The following is a 17,947-nucleotide window of genomic DNA, read 5'->3' as shown; positions in this document are numbered from 1 at the left end:
GGTGCTAGCTATCCCTATTGATCGTCTGGAGTTTGACTGCATCTACAGAGCCCTGGACCCCAAGAAAACAGAAGGCTCATCTTGCGACATAATCATCAAGTTTACATATTATCGCACCAAGGAAACTCTGCTGCTAATGTTCAGGGATACGTCAGAACTCCAGTTCCAAGGCTACCGCTATCAAGTCTTAGCCGATCTTGCTCAAACTACAATTGTGAAACCCCGACAGCTGAAGCCCTATACTGTTGGGGCTTCCCCTTCAAGCTTTTTTTCTCCTTCAAGGGCCACAGCCATGTGGTGACCTCACCAGAAGAAGCGCAATCAGTCATTTCTTCTCTCCGTCTGCTCCCACCAGGTGAAAAATGTCAGGGCCCACCAAGATCTGACGCCTCGTGGCCACCTGCTAACCTTCCTAGCCACTTGTGGGAAAATACAAATGGACATAAGTGCCCCGGCACCCCTTCTGCATCCAGCTGCCCACACTCTGATCCAGGATGAACTCTGGCTTCGTAAGTCTTGCTTGCTCCAGCTTAACCATGCTGGGTCATATTGCCACCTACCTTCATGCTTAATTCAGGCAGAGGAGTTGAACTCTCCCTCCTGTTGGCTCAGCTACGGCTGCTGCATTTCACCCTCTTTTTCCTTTTTTTTTGTTGAACTATTATGATCGCCTCCCCTGAGCCCCCACAGTCCTCCTCCCATCATTTACCTTCTAGTGAATCTGTCCTGGTGGTCACACTCTTCCCCAGTTGAAGACACTTGGCCAGCCCCCCTGAGGCCTGCACCAACCCTCTGTCTTACTATTTGTGGCCCGACACTATTCTATTTCCACTATGGGAAGGAATGGACTCTGGCCCCCCTTTTGTGAAGAATCCCACTAGCCAGACCCCCTTAGCCTATGGATTCACTAAATAACCCTCCCACACTTTACAGAAATGTGCAGGAAATGGACTCCCAGCACCTCCTTCCCCCCTTTCCCCCATCATCTCCTACAGTGTTCCTAATCTCCCTTCCCTTTGCCTGTGATGCTGGGCACTTGTCCTTTCTTTTAGCAATGCATGTGTTTGTTGCTGGTACCCTCCTCCTACCAAGACAACTTGCTCGACCCGCTTAACTCAATTTTGTTGTTACTCTGCAAATGCAAATTCTTATTCAATGCAGGGCTCACACGTAGGGTCACCTATATGCCCACCACAGCCGCCTCTCCATTCCTTCTCTCTCGCCTACACCCATCCCCACTTCCCCACCCCTAGATTCCCTCCCTTTTTTTTAAATAAACCATTCAGTTTTTATTATCTACCTATTGTATTGACTAAACACACCAATGCTATGCCCTAATTTACCCCTGCTAAACCCTACTCCCTAGCTTCTTTTTTTCCATGGTGGCTCTCATTTCCTCTATAACCACTGTATAAACTGTACAGTCACTGTATAAACTTTGTGAAGCCTAAATGATATGAATAAAAAGATATATTAAATACAGCTGTAGCATTAACCCCCAGAAGAACCGTTGGAAATACCATATACTGGGTGTACCTTACCTGTTCAGAAGCTGTCTGTCCTGTTTCCAGTCCCAGTGGTACACCAAATTCAGGCTCCAGTCTAGGTGTCTTTTTAAAGATTTACTGGATTGCAGTCTTTGAATAAAATGCAGGGAGGAGGGTTTATGGTGTAGGATACTCAAAGATACAAAAGAAAATCTTGGAGGACTGCTTCCTAAATAATCCAGTCGCAGCAGTATTAGACCATATAGTAGCAGAGTAAAAGGGGACAGCCAGCAAATCTGACACCCTATAAGAGCAGTCACAGTCCTAAGCAGCAACTTCTAGCATCTAACCCTCTGAAACACTTGAGTACCTGTAACTATGGGCAAAAGGCCCTATTCACAATGTCCAAGTGGCTGTCTATCTCCCCTGAAGCTTTCCTTCTCTAGCTCAGTTTCTAAGGTAGCATCTTTTAAGCAGGTCTTCTTCAGGCCCTCAGCCAATACCACATACTATGACCTAGGAGCAGCAGTTCTCTGGAACACACACACAGGCTTCCTCCCAGGGGGGAAGTCCCAGGGGAAGAGAGTTCTTATCAGATCCTCCCAAATATTTATCTTCTTTCCAACTACAATGTCTGGGTCAGCATCTCACAGATTGATAACTATTTATAACTGATCCTCCCACACTATTTGTGAACATTCTTCCAGAGGCAGACAAAAGCAATCAACCATCGGGGTTTAGAGATGAATCTGAATAGACCTAAAACATAAACTGCAGCTCAGCTGGTTAAAGTAGATCTATATACTAAATTTAGCCAGCCCAGGGACGCCACACAGCTAATAGTACATAGTAGTAATAGTACATACAATAATACAGAGTCAAGGGATACATGGGACAGGTATCCGGACTAGCCTTATATAGAGTTATGTATCTTGAGAAAGACGGACTGAGCTTCATCGAAACATCAACAATAAAAGCACTTCTGTTTTGATCTATCTCCACTGCAAGAACCTGAGTACCTCTATACATAGTTTGGATTTGTATAGAGTTATATATACAGTATATAAACATAAGGGTCCATATACACATGCATTGCTCTGTGAAGAGAGATCTGCAGTGGATCACTTTTCACAGAGAGGTGCGGGTGTTGCTGACAGGCATTTAGGAGGCAATATTACCACCTCCTAAATCCTTTTTTTTTTTACACCTAAATGGGCTGTCTTCTTGAACATGTCAGAGGGATAATTTTTTCCATGCCTTGAAGCAAAACATTGTGGCTATGGCATATGTACATTCCTGTCCAACTGCCTTTGCACCTTAAGGGGGGCAATTTAGAGGCACTAAAAACATGTCACAAATGGCGTGTTTTTACCACCTCCCCTACCACAAGTGTAAACTAACCTTAAAGTGGTTGTAAAAGCTCAAGGTTTTTTACCTTCATGTGTTTTATGCATAAAGGTAAATAACCTTCTGTGTGCAGCACTAATACTTACCTGAGCCCCACGATTCAGCAATGTGCATTAGAGCCTAAGCTTTCTCGAAGACTCTCTCTCCTCATTGGATGAGACAGCAGTGGAAGCCATTGGCTCCTGATGCTGTCAATCACAGCCAGTGAGCCAATAAGAAGAGAGAGGGGCTGAATGGACTGGTAGAGAAGAGGCTCAGGAATGAGCCTGCTTGATTGCTCCCATAGAAAGCAGCTATTGGGTAAGTAAGTATAACATATTTGTTTTTTTTGTTGTTGTGCTTTTTTTTAAAATTGTCTTCAATATCACTTTAACTTTTAACTGAACTTTTAAGTATGAATAATTCCACCCCCCCCCAAAAAAAAAGCAAATGGAATACATACAAATCCTCAACAGAACAGATGAAAAACTATAGCAGGGCCCCAATCCCACAGGAGACAAATGTGGTATTTCTGCACAGTATAGAAGTATGTAAAATTACTGGAATTACATCATCAAAACTCAAAATAACTCATAAGTAAAAGTATGCCATAGCCCTTGAACTCACCCTACTAGTTGTTGTTGGTTGAAATGAAATTGTATTCCAAATGATTATATAAATTCCAAACAACCAGTAGGTGGTTAGGAAATTCACTTAACATCTAATAACAAATTCAGATGCAGATTGCACCAGGAGCCCGCTCCCAGGCCCTATAGCAGCTGTAGTCCAGAAAGATCAATTATATAACAGAGAAGTACACAAAATTAACGTTATTTCTTTCATTAACACCACCATTTTGTGTTCTTGAACCGTTCTTGATAAACCCCTGCAAATACATTTAATTTTATGTGCTGCTACAAGCGTAATGCTATATCAGAAAGTGCAATCACTTCAACAAGGCAGCAAGGCACGACTGCTGTAATAAACCAGACAGCACCTTGCAGGATATTATATTGCTTTAATCAGTTTTAGTACTGCATCTAGTACTTGTACTATTTTAGAATGGTATATCTGTTGCATAACTTATTACAAAAGCAATATTCTATTTAACAGGTTGTATGGGACCTTTTATATGTGTGTTCATGATGTACCAGCAGTATGAACTGACTGTTAAGGCTGCCTGCAACATTCTTGAAATAATGTATTTCTTTCATAAAAAGGTAAAGCCTATATAAACTAAACTGCATAGATTTGGCCCTATTCATCCATGTGTAAGATGTTTAATGTCAAGATAAAAAAATTATTGCAAACAAAAATAATAATCTCTGAGATCCCATTAATCTGTTGTTATATGCTATATTGTGAAAGCAATAAAAATAATAATCTCCAGTTCTTCATTTTAAACTTTAATTCAACAACCCCTCTACCACCTTGGAGTCATGGGGGTACACAAACATGTGACTATAGGAATAATGTTGAGGTTCAACTTTCCTAGTCACTACTTCAGCCTGCTTATCGAACAAAGATGTTGCATTTTAACAAGATCATCTTTTTCCTCTCTACTCCTCTAAGCCTGTTTAGTGTTAGGTTGACAAGCACTGCGAGAAGCAATAGAGCCCTGATTGACTGAGCGTGTTGCCCCTCTCTCTTCCAATAATAATGTGCAGGGGTTTAGGGGAAACTGAAATCAAGAGAGATTCACATGCATGTGAAAGTTGCATGGAAAAATGTGTGTATGTATCTGCTCAACCAAATCCCACAAGACTGTTCTGGAATTTCAACAAAATCCAGAGCCTACCTGATTAGGACATGTCCTGCTGCCAGGGGCTGGAAAGCCCATTTCAGCACTTTGCAGGAACAGATGCAAGGTATTTTCCAATGTAATTCTCTACCCCCCACTGAACATCAATATATTTTCCCATCTCTCACAACAGTGTATTTTTCCTAACCCCCACTGAACACCAATGCATTTTCCCTACCACACTTTATACCAATGTATTTTTACAACCCCCTTTTTCTCCCCCATCACTCAATGGACACCAAAGCATTTTCCCTAACCCTGTTTAAAAACCCAAAGCATTTCCCTACAATCCCCCCTATCACCAGTGCTCAGGCTCTCCACTGAACACCAATGCCCTCCATTCCCCATTCCACCAAATGCCAATGTTCCTTCCATACACACTGAACACTAATGTTTACGCCAACATACACTCACCAGCCACTTTATTAAGTACACCTTGCTAGTACCGGTTTGGACCCCGTTTTGCATTTAGAACTGCCTTAATGCTTTGTGGCATGGATTCAACAAGGTGGAATATTCCTCAGAAATTTTGGTCCACATTGACATGATAGCATGCTGCAGATATGTCAGCTGCACATAAATGATGTGAATCTCCCGTTCCACCACATCCCAAAGGTGCTCTATTAGACTGAGATCTGGTGACTGTGGAGGTCATTGGAGTACAGTAACCTCATTGTCATGTTCAAGAAACCAGTTTGAGATGATTTGAGCTTTGTGACATGGTGCATTATCCTGCTGGAAGTAACCATCAGCATATGGGTACACTGTAGTCAAAAAGGGATGGACATGGTCAGCAACAATACTCAGGTAGGCTGTGGTATTTAAACGATACTCAATTGGTACTAAGGGGCCCGAAGTGTGCCAAGAAATTATCGACCACACTATTACACCACCCCCACCACCAGCCTGAACCATTGATACAGGGCAGGATGGATCCATGCTTTCATGTTGTTACTCCAAATTGTGACCCTACCATCTGAATGTTGCAGCTGAAATCAAGACTCATCTGACCAGGCAACATTTTTACAATCTTCTATTGTCCAATTTTGGTGAGCCTGTGTGAATTGTAAGCTTAACAAATTGGAACGAGCGCAACTTGATATGACAACTTAATAAATGTTAGGCGGAAACTAGTAAATAGCTGCTAGCATAAAGGTATACCTCTGCACCTCAGTAATGAAATAAAAGTCGCAATAATGCAGCGCTTAAAATTAACGTTGTGGCAATAACCATAAAGAACAAGAAAGTCAAATATGTTCAAAAAAGAGTGTTCATATGTGGTACAAATAAGTCCGCAAAGCAGAAGGTATTCCAATACGGTAGAGATCAATTGGTGCAATATACTCCTGGGCGCTTCGTGAAGAGATAGTACAATAATGCACTTACCAGAAGTACATACAAACTGAGCGTTGTATGTAAATAATCCGTGAAGACGTCAGGGTCTGGTCACTGCTATGGCGTCATCTAGGGCTGTAGCGGACTCCCAGGAATGATGTCACTCATGCTTGGGGGTCACCTCAGACTCACCAGAGGGTCCAACGCCGTCCAGACTCCCGAAATCGCTCCACCTTAGATGGCTCGAAATATAACGAGCCCGGGAGGCAAAATAGTGCTAATAGTGTAGTATCGTTTATTTAAGATCCAAAAATATCTATAAACTGCAGGACACTCACATGTGACACAGCAATGGCTTACAGGTATATCCCCATGAAAGGCAATCAATCAGTGAAAAAAGCATCAAATTGAGGGATTGTGTGAATTGTAGCTTCCGTTTTCTGTTCTTAGCTGACAGGAGTGGCACCCGGTGTGGTCTTCTGCTGCTGTAGCCCATCTGCTTTAAAGTTTGATGTGTTGTGTATTCAGAGATGGTATTCTGCATAACTTGGTTGTAATGAGTGGTGATTTGAGTTACTGTTGCCTTTCTATTATCTCAAACCAGTCTGCCCATTCTCCTCTGATATAATCCAGCAGATCAGTAGCTTTTGAAATATTCAGACCAGCCTGTCTGGCACCAATAACCATGCCACATTCAAAATCACTTCAATCCCCTTTCTTCCTCATTCTGATGCTCAGTGTAAATGTCAGCAAGTTGCCTTTACATCGTCTACATGCCTAAATGCATTGAGTTGCTGCCATGTGATTGGCTGGTTAGCAATTTGTGTTACCAAGCAATTGAACAGGTGTACCTAATAAAGAGGCCGGTGATCGTATACTGTACACCATTTTTTTCCTTTCTCACTGAACATCAGTACCAGAGCATTTCTCTTTGAAACAGGTTTCTTTTAAGGCACTATATTTCAATGCAACATATTGGGTAGAGAAATGTTTGTATACAGGATACCTTAAAAGCAGTTTCAAAATATACAGGTTAATATGATTTATGAAGAAGACCAACAAAATATCATTGGATCACCAGAATCATATTGCATTCGTTTTGTCCTGTTGTCTGAATACCCAAAACAATTGTCATAATCTCCATGTAAACCCTGGCTGAATTTAGAACGTAGGCAGGAAAGAAAAGAGTTGAATAAATATGTGTGGGTTAAAAACTCAAAAGAAAGGAGTGAAGGGGGGTAGGGGATGCAGAAATGGATGGGAAGAAGTGCAGCACTGTGAAGGGAGAAAAGGAGAAGTCAGGGTTTGAGCCCTTGTGGCTTGTCCCACTTAACTATATTTCTTATGTAGATAAAATTGTTATAAAGTCGCTTCCTAAATCAAGTTAACATCAAGAATATAGTCTCGAGCTTAAAGATGTTCTAGGAAAGGGAGTCAAGGTCTCTGAATTGGACAGATTCTTTGAGAAGACCCATGTGGCCCACAGTTTATCGAATGCATCCACGTCACCTCTCTCAATGGCTATGAACTGCATTATCTCACTCAGAAGGTCTATTCATTCCATCAGAGAGGATATCTGTGAAGATTTCCAGTGCCTTGGTATTGCCTGTCTGGCAGCAAAAAGCAAAAATTTAATTACTGTCATTTTAGCCTGAGATTGAGTGTAGAGTTATCAATGAAACAGCCAGTCATAGCGCGTTAGCAGTATTTTCAAGGTACAGTGTACCGTATTATATAAATTAATGACCATATTCCAGAAATTATGAATAGATTGACATTCCCACCCGTTGTGGAGGTGTGACCCTGTTGAGCACAAGCAACACCAACAGAGTTCAGAATGAGTAGGTCATATACACTACAGCATTATTTAGAAGGCTTGATGCCACCTGAAACCAGGGCAATTTTTCCTCTCACCTACTACAAAGGCAGGGTAATTTTCTCTCCTACTGATTATCAATGCTCTGCATTTTTTCCTCCATCTGAACACTGGCCATTAAGCCATGGCATTTTATAATTCCAATGACTACATACTACTGCACCAGTTGCATTCCTATACATATCTTGTACATGTTTTAGAGCCCATTAACTCCATTGCCAATCCAAGATGTTGCAACAACCATGGATGTGGAGCCATACACTGAAGACATCACACAGTAGTATTTTATTCAGCCAGTTGGCTTCCCAAACAGACTGGCTTCTACACCTCCTCTCTTGGTCGCTTAATAACCTTCCATGGCTTTTAATAGCTTCTAATTTATGCTGATGACACCCAAATCTATCTCTCTGCTGCTCAACTCACTCTATCAATCTTCCCTCACAATAATTACGTACTAACTGACATATCAGCATGGATGTCACACCACTTCCTCAGATGAAAACTTTCTAAAACTGACCTCATAATCATGGCCGGATCTAGGGGGTGCTGGGGTGGGCTGTGCCCCCCCAAATTTCAGTTGTGCCCCCCCAAGGCCAGGTGCCCCCTCCTTCCATTTACATTTGCATTTGTGCTGTGCCCACTGAGTTTTCTCCCCCATCCCTTCACTCACGGCCGGCGGCCGGCCAACCTCAGTCATCTAAAGAAAAATGTCCAAGTGCTGTAGAGAGGAGAGAGTGGGGAGGAGATGTGGGCTCTGTGATCCCCACTCCTGTCATAACAACAATCCTCCATACAGCAGGTTACATAGGATCGCTATTACATCTGACAGTACACGGCTTCATTACCCACTCCCATCTGCATTTCCAGGACTTGAGCAGTCTTTGGGGTGGGTAATGGAGCCGTGTACTGTCGGATGTAATAGCAATCCTATGTAACCTGCTGTATGGAGGATCGCTGTTATGACAGGAGGTGGAGATCACAGAGAGCCCACATCTTCTCACTACTCCTGTTGTTCATGTAAGATTGGGGTGGGTGAGCTTGTGGAGGAGGGGTGGGGTTGTTTGTGCTGAGAAGGGTAATTGGGGGGGATGTGCTAGGAGGCTTTGGATTAGGGAATATTTTTGCTAGAAGGGTGGAATGGGGGAGAGGATTGTGCTGTGAGGAGGATTTGGGAGGGGGGTGGATTTGGGGTAGGAGGGGGGAATTAGGGGGGATTAGTGCTAGGTGGGGGGAACTGGGGGTGATATGTGCTCCTATGGTGTTTTGGGTATGTGGGGATTTGAGCTGGGAAGCGTAATTTGTAGGCAGTTCTGCTAGAAGAAATAATTTTGGGGAGGGGATTTATACTAGAAGGTGGGATGGGGGGGATTTGTACAAGTAGGGGGGATTTGTTCTAGGAGGGGGGATTTGTACTAGGATTGGGGATTTTGGGGAGGGGATTTGTATTAGAAGGGGGGATTTGGGAGGGAGGATTTGTACTGGGGGAAGGATTAGTAGGAGAGATTTGAGCAGAGGATTTACGCTAGGAGTAGGGATTTGTTGGAGAAGGTTTGTGCTAGGAGTGGGGGGAATTTGTACTAGGAGGGGTGATTTGGGGAGAGAATTTGTACTAGGAGGGTGATTTGGGGAGAGAATTTGTAGCAGGAGGGGGGCTTTGGGGAAAGGATTTACACTAAGAATGGAGATTTGGGGAGATAATTTGTGCTAGGAAGGTGGGTGGAGGGATTTGTACTAGAAGGAGACATTTGGTAAAGGATTTAAGCTGGGAGCGAGGATTTGTACTGGGGGGGATTGGGGACAGAATTTGTACTAGGAGGGGGGATTTAGGGGGGGTAATTTGTACTAGGAGGGGGGCATTTGGGGGAGAGGGTTTGTACTAGGAGGGGGGATTTTTGGGACATGGAAGATTTGTTAGTGATTGTTAGTGGTTGGGGAGATTTGAGCAGGAAGGGGGGTTTGGACTGTGAGGATGGGGAAATTTTGCATTTTTGTTTGGGTAGAATTTGGGCCTGCAGAAGGAATTTATGCTTAGGAGGAGCGTGTTGATTAGTGCTGTTTTTTGTTTTTGTTTTTTTTGGGGGGGGGGAGCGCAGTTTGTCACCTTCACCTTGAATGCTAGACAACCTTGTCCTGGCACTGTCTGCACTGTACTCAAGGCACTTAACAGATATCCTCCCCACACGTAACACATAGCTGAGATCAGGTTCCCCACAGCATCGATCTGCATGTGTAGCTAGCTGCAGTTGCAGTTCTGACCTGTAAAATTCCCTAATTGGATTGGCAGCTGCAGTAGCCAGCTACACACTGTATGGAGGGATACCGATCTCAGCTATGTGCTGTGTGGGTAGGAAGAGATTTCTTAACAGTAACCCTGTCCTCAACTCTGCTGACCACTGTCTTTTGCCATGTTGACCTGTTCCTGTTCCCTGCCCTCCTAACCCCTCTCCTCTGCACTGCTGACCCCTATATTCTGTCCTGTTGACCCCTGTCCTTTGCCATGCTAACCCCTGTACACTGCTCTACTGACTCTTATACACTGCCCTGCTAACCTTGCATCCTCTGCCCCCCTGACATTTTTTACTGCACCCCCAAATCAGACAGGCTAGATCTGGCCCTGCTTATAATATCTCCACCTTCCTTATGCACTCCTTCCTGACTTTTCCATCAAAATCAATAATACAACTATCAGTCCCATCTCTCCTGCCAGGGTACTAGGTGTAATACTAGACTGTCCTTTTAGCCTCAATTCCAATCACTGTCAAAAACGTACACACTTTACCTCTGTAATATCTGTAAAATACATCCATTTTTAACCAATGAAACTACCAAGCTACACATCCACTCCCTTACTATCTCTCACCCTGACTATTGTAACTCCCTTATCAGGACCCAGATCTGAACTTGCAGCCTGCAGCTGTGTCTTTTCCATGGCTCTACTTGCTGAGCCACCAGAGATGCCAGGCAGCTCCCTGTCTGAATCACAACCTAATGTAGTACGTTAATGAATAAATCTCTCAGTAATGCTATTACAAGGCTGTAGCTAGAGGGAGCTCTAATGATTTGAAATGCTACTTCAGGAGACTATACCAACGAGCTCAGAGTACACTCAGAATGGAACTGAACAACATGCTTTCTGCTCTCCTCTTTAATTCCGGATACTGCAGACAATCATGTAACACTTACGTTCTAGCTTGTTTTTGGCGCACTTTGAACTTCCTGCTCCTCCAATGAAGTTCCTATTTAAACCATGTCTTTGAACTTCCTGTTTGGCAGATTATTGTGTTCTCCAGGTAATATCTTGCTCTTCAAAAATTACCAGCTGTAAAGGACAAACTGTAGAAAGTTGGACAATACTTAGGCACCCAAGCAGAATAGTTAAGAGTAAAAACATTATAAAACTTTATTGATGATCAATTGTTAAAAAAATCACAAGTCTTAAAAATAATTGGAGTCTGTCATCTGGTCTTGATATAATTTAAACTCTATATATCCCTACGAAAAGTATCACTCTCACCCTCGAAAGTGTAAATAAAATATAAATAATATCTTTTCAATGCTCCCTCTATCACACCCCCAACAGTTGCCCTCATAAATAGTGCAAAAACATATATCAACAAATGTCCACATATGAGTCCATGTATAGTGCTTTTTCAAACATTGAGGACTAATCCACTTTGCTGCTCTTCAATCCAAGACACCCAAATCAGGATACCTCAAAAAAATATAAACTAAATATAGTGCATTATCGTTTCAACAGAAAAGAACACTCGTGAGACTAAAAGTGATTCCTCCTACACTCCCACCCGTGACAAGTCAACACTCCAAAAAATGTGATTCAGTGCAACACTCCACAACCAGTGTCACCATCCAAATGTAATGAATACCATTACCCTCTCATGGATGATAAGGACTAATAGTGATCACATGCATCAAAAATGAGTAGTGCCATCACTCTTGTGGTATAAAATACCATTACCCTCTTCAAATGCAGACCAAGCAAAAACTCCTTCAAGGCAATCCAAAATATCCCCCTCTCCGGAAGCTTCCTGCTGCTTCCAATCCACCTTCCCCGTTCCTCAAAGGGGCAGATAAAATAAGACTCAGTGGAGTATATAAAAAGGAATTCATAAATTTATTCACAGCTTACATAGAAAACGCCAACGTCCATCCTCTCCCACAGTCCATATAGCTGGAGTCCATTCTCATAGGCCTATCTGTACACATGTTATCCCCCCTTCAGTCTAACATGAATGCTGCTGCCAGGCTCATTTACCTTACCAACTTCTCAATGTCCACCACTTCTCTCTGCCAGTCCCTCCACTGGATTCCAATTGCCCAATGAATTAAATTCAAAATACTAACAACAACAAATTCACAACCCTGTCCCAAGCTACATCACCAATCCTCCCAAGACCACCTGCTCTCTAGCTTCCTTGTCTCCTCCTCCCATGCTCACCTCCAGGACTTCTGTAGAGCCTCTCCCATCCTCTGGAACTGTTTTCCTTAATCTGTCATATCCTACTCTGTCCACCTGAGTTTTCTGTTGATCCCTGAAAATTCATCTCTTCAGGGAAGTCTATCCCACCTCCACCTAATAACTGAATGTTTAATTCTTCCATCAGCCCTTCCCTCACAGCTATTACTTTTCGTACCACTTGCCCCACCCTTTTAGATTGTACGCTCTTATGACCAGGGCCCACCTAACCTTCTTGCATTGTAATGTATTATAACTGTACTGTCTCCCTTTATATTGTATAATGTGGTGCTGCAGACAGTTGGCGCTATATAAATCCTGTATAATAATAATAATAATAATAACAGTTCATCCCTGTAGACCAGTGTTTCTCAACTCCAGTCCTCATGGACCCCCAGGTCATGTTTTCAGGATTTCCATTATTTTGCACAGGTGATTTGATCAGTTTCACTGCCTTAGTAATTACCACAGCTGTTTCATCTGAGGGAAATCCTGAAAACATGACCTGTTGGGGGTCCATGAGGACTGGAGTTGAGAAACGCTGCTGTAGACCATGCCTCACTGATGCATTTCACATGGATTGAGTTTATTCATTTGAATGATATCATCAATGTGCACTTCCACATCCATGTTTGTTGCAACTTACTGAGCAAGCAAAAGCTCCTTGCACCTGTCACACCATAGATCAGAGGTTGTGTGCAAGGACTTTGAGCAGAGCTGATTCTGAGATTTCTAAAGTAATGCAAGATCTATTTACGTGTGTTTTGTGTGTGTATTACATGCATTTTTTATTTCCATTTTCGTAATTTCCGGTCTTTATTGTGTGTATCTGTGTTTGCTGGAATTACGGATAGTCGACTTAAAAAAAAAATTAAAACGCACACTGCATTTTCCATATGGAGACATTGACTATAATGTAACGTGGTTTTCATTAAGACACACAAAAACAAGGCAGCAAGCAGAATTTTTAAAAAAATACAATATACTGTCCTCTATCACAAGGCACTTATGTAAAGAGTGTCATAGATTATAGTGGCAACTAGTTTCCATGTGCTTTAAGCGTGATCCTACATTGTAGCACACATAAAATGGCCAAAGGCTCATTCACACCAGAGAGTTAGAAAATGCAAAAGGTTTACTCAAAGTGCATGATGCATTATTAGAGTATGTTTATATAATGCAGTGCAAGATGTGTTTTATGTGGACTCTGAATGTGTTTTGCATTTGTTTTGTTTTTTTTGCAAGCACATTGGTAATATGGGACATTTTACTTGAAAATTACAGTAATGAAAATGCATATTGCATTTTAGTGCATTTTCCATGTGTTCCCATTGTCTATAAAGTAAATGAAATGCTCAAAAGAATGCATGCAGGATTTTTCAAAAATGAAACTTACTGTCCTGTAACCCAACACATTGATGTGAACAGCTCTATACTGTAGATTATAGCAGTAACTTGTTTTCATGGATATCTAGTGCGCTGTGATCCCGTATTGTAGCACACATAAAACTCATTGGTATGAACCTATGGAATAGCAGCACAAGTGTTTCTTTCAGGACAAGTCTCTGTTAATACAGCAATTAGAGGCATATTCATCTGCCAGCAATTTTCAGCCAGATTTGGAAACAAAAAACAAAACTGATGTAGGTATAAATTGGAGGCACCTAGAGGTGTTTGCACTTGCAGTATTTGTCCCATTCTCCCAAATCCTCCTGTTGTGGTTGAATGCTGGGTTGTTCTGAAAGGCAAAGGTTTGTCACTTCCTAAAAGTGCAAAAGCTTTCATGCCCCTGCCTGCAAAGTGCATGGCTACTTTCACACTGAGGAGTTTTTGAAGCGTTTTTGCGTAAAAAAAAAGTGCCTGAAAAGCTCAATAAAAATGCCTCAATATTTATGTGAATGTATATCTATGTATGTTTTCACACTGAGACATTGCGCTTGCGGTGCGGTGTAAAAAATTCTGCTTGCAGCATTTTTGGGGCAGGTTTGGTGTGTTAACCAATTCAATACCGGGCAATTTTACACCTTCCTGCCCAGGCCAGTTTTTATATTTCAGCGCTCTCACACTTTGAATGACAATTGCGCGGTCATACAACACTGTACCCAAACTAAAATTTTATAATTTTCTTCACACAACTAGAGCTTTCTTTTGGTGGTATTTAATCACCACTGGGGTTTTTATTTTTTGCTAAATTAACAAAAAAATACCAAAAATTTTGGGAAAAAAAAAAAAGTTTTTCTTTGTTTCTGTTATAAAAGTTTGCAAATAAATAATTGTTCTTCATAAATTTAGGCCGAGATGTATTCTACTACATGTCTTTGGTGAAAATAACCCAAATTAGGATGTATTATTTAGTCTGTAGGAAAGTTATAGAGTTCACAAACTATGGTATAGATCTGAATATTGATCAATCCTGAAGTACTGACAGCCAATCTATTTTCTTGAGGTCCAATAATGTCAGAACAGTACAGATATCCCCCAAATGACCCCTTTTTGCAGAGTAGACAGTCCGACGTACTTCATAAGAGGCATTGTGAGTTTTTTGAAGTTGTATTTTTTTTGTCATAATTTTTCGGAAAATTAAAAAATTAAAAAAATTTGTTTCACTATTTTTTTTTTTACATATTTTCACCAGTGCAGTACAGCGTCATCATATAACTGGCATGGCGGTGATCAGGGACACTGACTGGTGACAGTATGAAAAAAAATTATATATATATATTTTTTTTATTATTATTTTTTATTACTTTTTTTTTCTTTTTTTTAAGATTTTTTTTTCATATTTCACTATGACCAAAGTAGTACAATGTTACCATAGCAACATTGTACTACTTTGGGGAAGTGATCAGTATTTTTTTTTTTTCTTTTTACACAATTTGCTTATAGCAAAGAATTATTTTGCTATAAGCAAGCATTTACCTGAATGACATCGATTCATTCAGGGTTTTTTTTTTTTTTTTTGTGCTTAGCTGTGATTTGGCCACAGCTAATCACATGACATGTGACCATTCACAGCTAGGCAGTAGTGTACAATGGATGGCATGAATGAAGCCATCCATTGTATACAACTGTCATGTGACCTGCTGCGATTGGTCACAGCAGGTCACATGGTACCGGCAACGGGGCCGATACTCAGATCTGTCATTGGCCATGTCCGAGGTACACGGCCGGTGACAGATCACGCCGCTGCACCGCTCTGCAGGAGCGCAATCTGCGCATGTGCAGGAGGACGCCATATGGCGTCCATCCGGAACGCTGATGACATTTGCCGCCCCCCATTCGGCCATAGGGCAGGCGGCAAATGGTTAAAAAAACACCCCATAAACTCCTCTTCCCGTTGAGATCAATGGAAAACTCCTGAAAAGCGTTTGAAAAACTGCTCAAAAACGCCTCTGGGAAGCATTTTTGGAGCAGTTTTTAAGTCACGTGTCCTTTAAAAACGCTCATAAAGCCCAGCAAAAGCCCAGTAAAAGCCCAGTAAAAACATCTATGCATTTTTGCTGTGTTTTTGCAGCGGATCAGTGTGAAAGTAGCCTAACAAGAGGGCTAAGGAGGCTTATGCAGATATTTGTAGGTACTCTTAGATCCATACCTGCAGCAATTCTGGATGTTTTCCCACTGTCACTTATTTTATCTCATCATTTTTTACAACTTTTCAATTCACAAACATGCACATCACCAAGCCATGTAATTATTTTTCCGCATGAAATTAACATTTATCTGTTGAAATCCTATTCATAAGCTGCTGTTTTATCTCAGGAAGTATTTTTTTTATTACCGCCTTCAATATTTCTTTTCTCCATAGACATCTATTGAAACTCCCAATCCTTATCACTACCCTGAAGCTGGTGTTATTTTAATGGGTGATAACCTGTATGGTAATGTTTGTGAATTGACTTTCACATAGGATAAATAAAGCGTGTTTTGAATTTTTGTGAATGGAGATTTAGGAGATATATGGTACAGTGTGGTATCGAGGAAATAACAGCTGAACAAAATAGCTTTGGGAATTATTTGTGCTTTAATAAATAATACATATACTGTATGTAATACATGGAAAAATGCATATTTAATTGTAACTCATTATAACATACAGTAATGCATGGCACTCTGAAAGGCACTGCAACACACTACACAGAGGGTCATGCATTAACTTGCTATTTTTTTAGAACTGCACACCAATGCACAAGTACAGTAGTTGACATTGAAAATGCATAGAGAACACCACGACAGACAACCTGATGCCATGCATTAGAAAAGAGATGCAGTTCCATTTTTCCCTCCATTGCCATGTGTTGACAGAAGTAGGTCACCCTGGCAGATAGCGCACCTGAGGTGTGGGGCCTAAGCAATAACTGGTATTCACCAGAGCTCCTGATGGTAGAGATTGGGTTTGCTGTGTGTTAGGGTTGCCACCTCATCCCTTTAAAACCAAACCCGTATTAAGTACACAGGTTCTGAGGCTAATTTATTACAGATAAGGCACTAAGTGTGTTTAATTATTTATTACAGGTTCTTATATAGCGCTGTCAATTTACGCAGTGCTTTACATATATATATTGTACATTCACATCAGTCCCTAACCATCAAGGGGTGTACAATCTAAGGTCCTTAACTCACATTCATACATACACATACTAGGGACAATTTAGACAGGATCCAATTAACCTACCAGCATGTCTTTGGAGTGTGGGAGGAAATCGGAGTACCCGGAGGAAACTCATGCAGGCACAGGGAGAACATGCAAACTCCAGGCAGGTGGTGCCATGGTTGGGTTTTGAACCAATTACCGCCTTAATCAGTCATAGAACCTGTGTAATATGTGTTTGGGTTCAAACTAGTGAGGTGGCAACCCTAGTGTTAGTACCACGTTGCATTCTTCAGGATAACCCCACCAGGAGGTGCACCAGCTGGGGTCCAGTAGCAAATATAGCAGGTAGAGATCAAGCCAAAACATAGTCAATAAACAAGCCAAAGGTCGGTAATGATTGTTAGCGGCGATATGGATGGCAGCAGGAGTGACAAGAGCAAGATATTGGCTGAAATTAGCACAATCTGGCAAACAGGAAGCGCAGAGGCATGGCTAAAATAGGAAGTTCACTGGAGGAGGAAAGGGTTCAAAGCTCAAGAGAAGCAAGGTTCAAGGAAGGATCATTCAAGGAATTGCCCAAGGAGCTGTCCAGCATTCCATGTGGCTCCACAAGAAGAGACATTACCAGGATACAGCAGAGGTTGTGAGTTCAGACTTGGGTGCTGACAGAAGGGACCTTAATGTTCCTCCTCTTTTTCCAAATCTAATACATGCATTTATTAATTAAAAATAAGAATTTATTTGTAGTTTTGTTCTACAGGAGTGCTGAATAGAATGTGTTTTCTACTGACAGCCACTAGCTATTCTTATAGCATTCACTCCTATAGCAACAAATATGCATCTTCTTTATCCTTATACTTAACGCGTTCTGTAGAATGCACAGGAGCTAAATGACTTTACACAGACACCAATTAGTAGGGCTGGGACATTGATGTACAACCTGTGATCAATATCTCCTGAGGGGATTCTTTCATCATAAAATGTATTGTCTTGCATT

The sequence above is a fragment of the Staurois parvus genome, unplaced genomic scaffold, assembly GCF_062004578.1.
Source record: "Staurois parvus isolate SC_StPar_1 unplaced genomic scaffold, SC_StPar_1.0 ptg000081l, whole genome shotgun sequence".
Classification (NCBI taxonomy): Eukaryota; Metazoa; Chordata; class Amphibia; order Anura; family Ranidae; genus Staurois; species Staurois parvus.
This window is presented reverse-complemented; position numbering follows the sequence as displayed.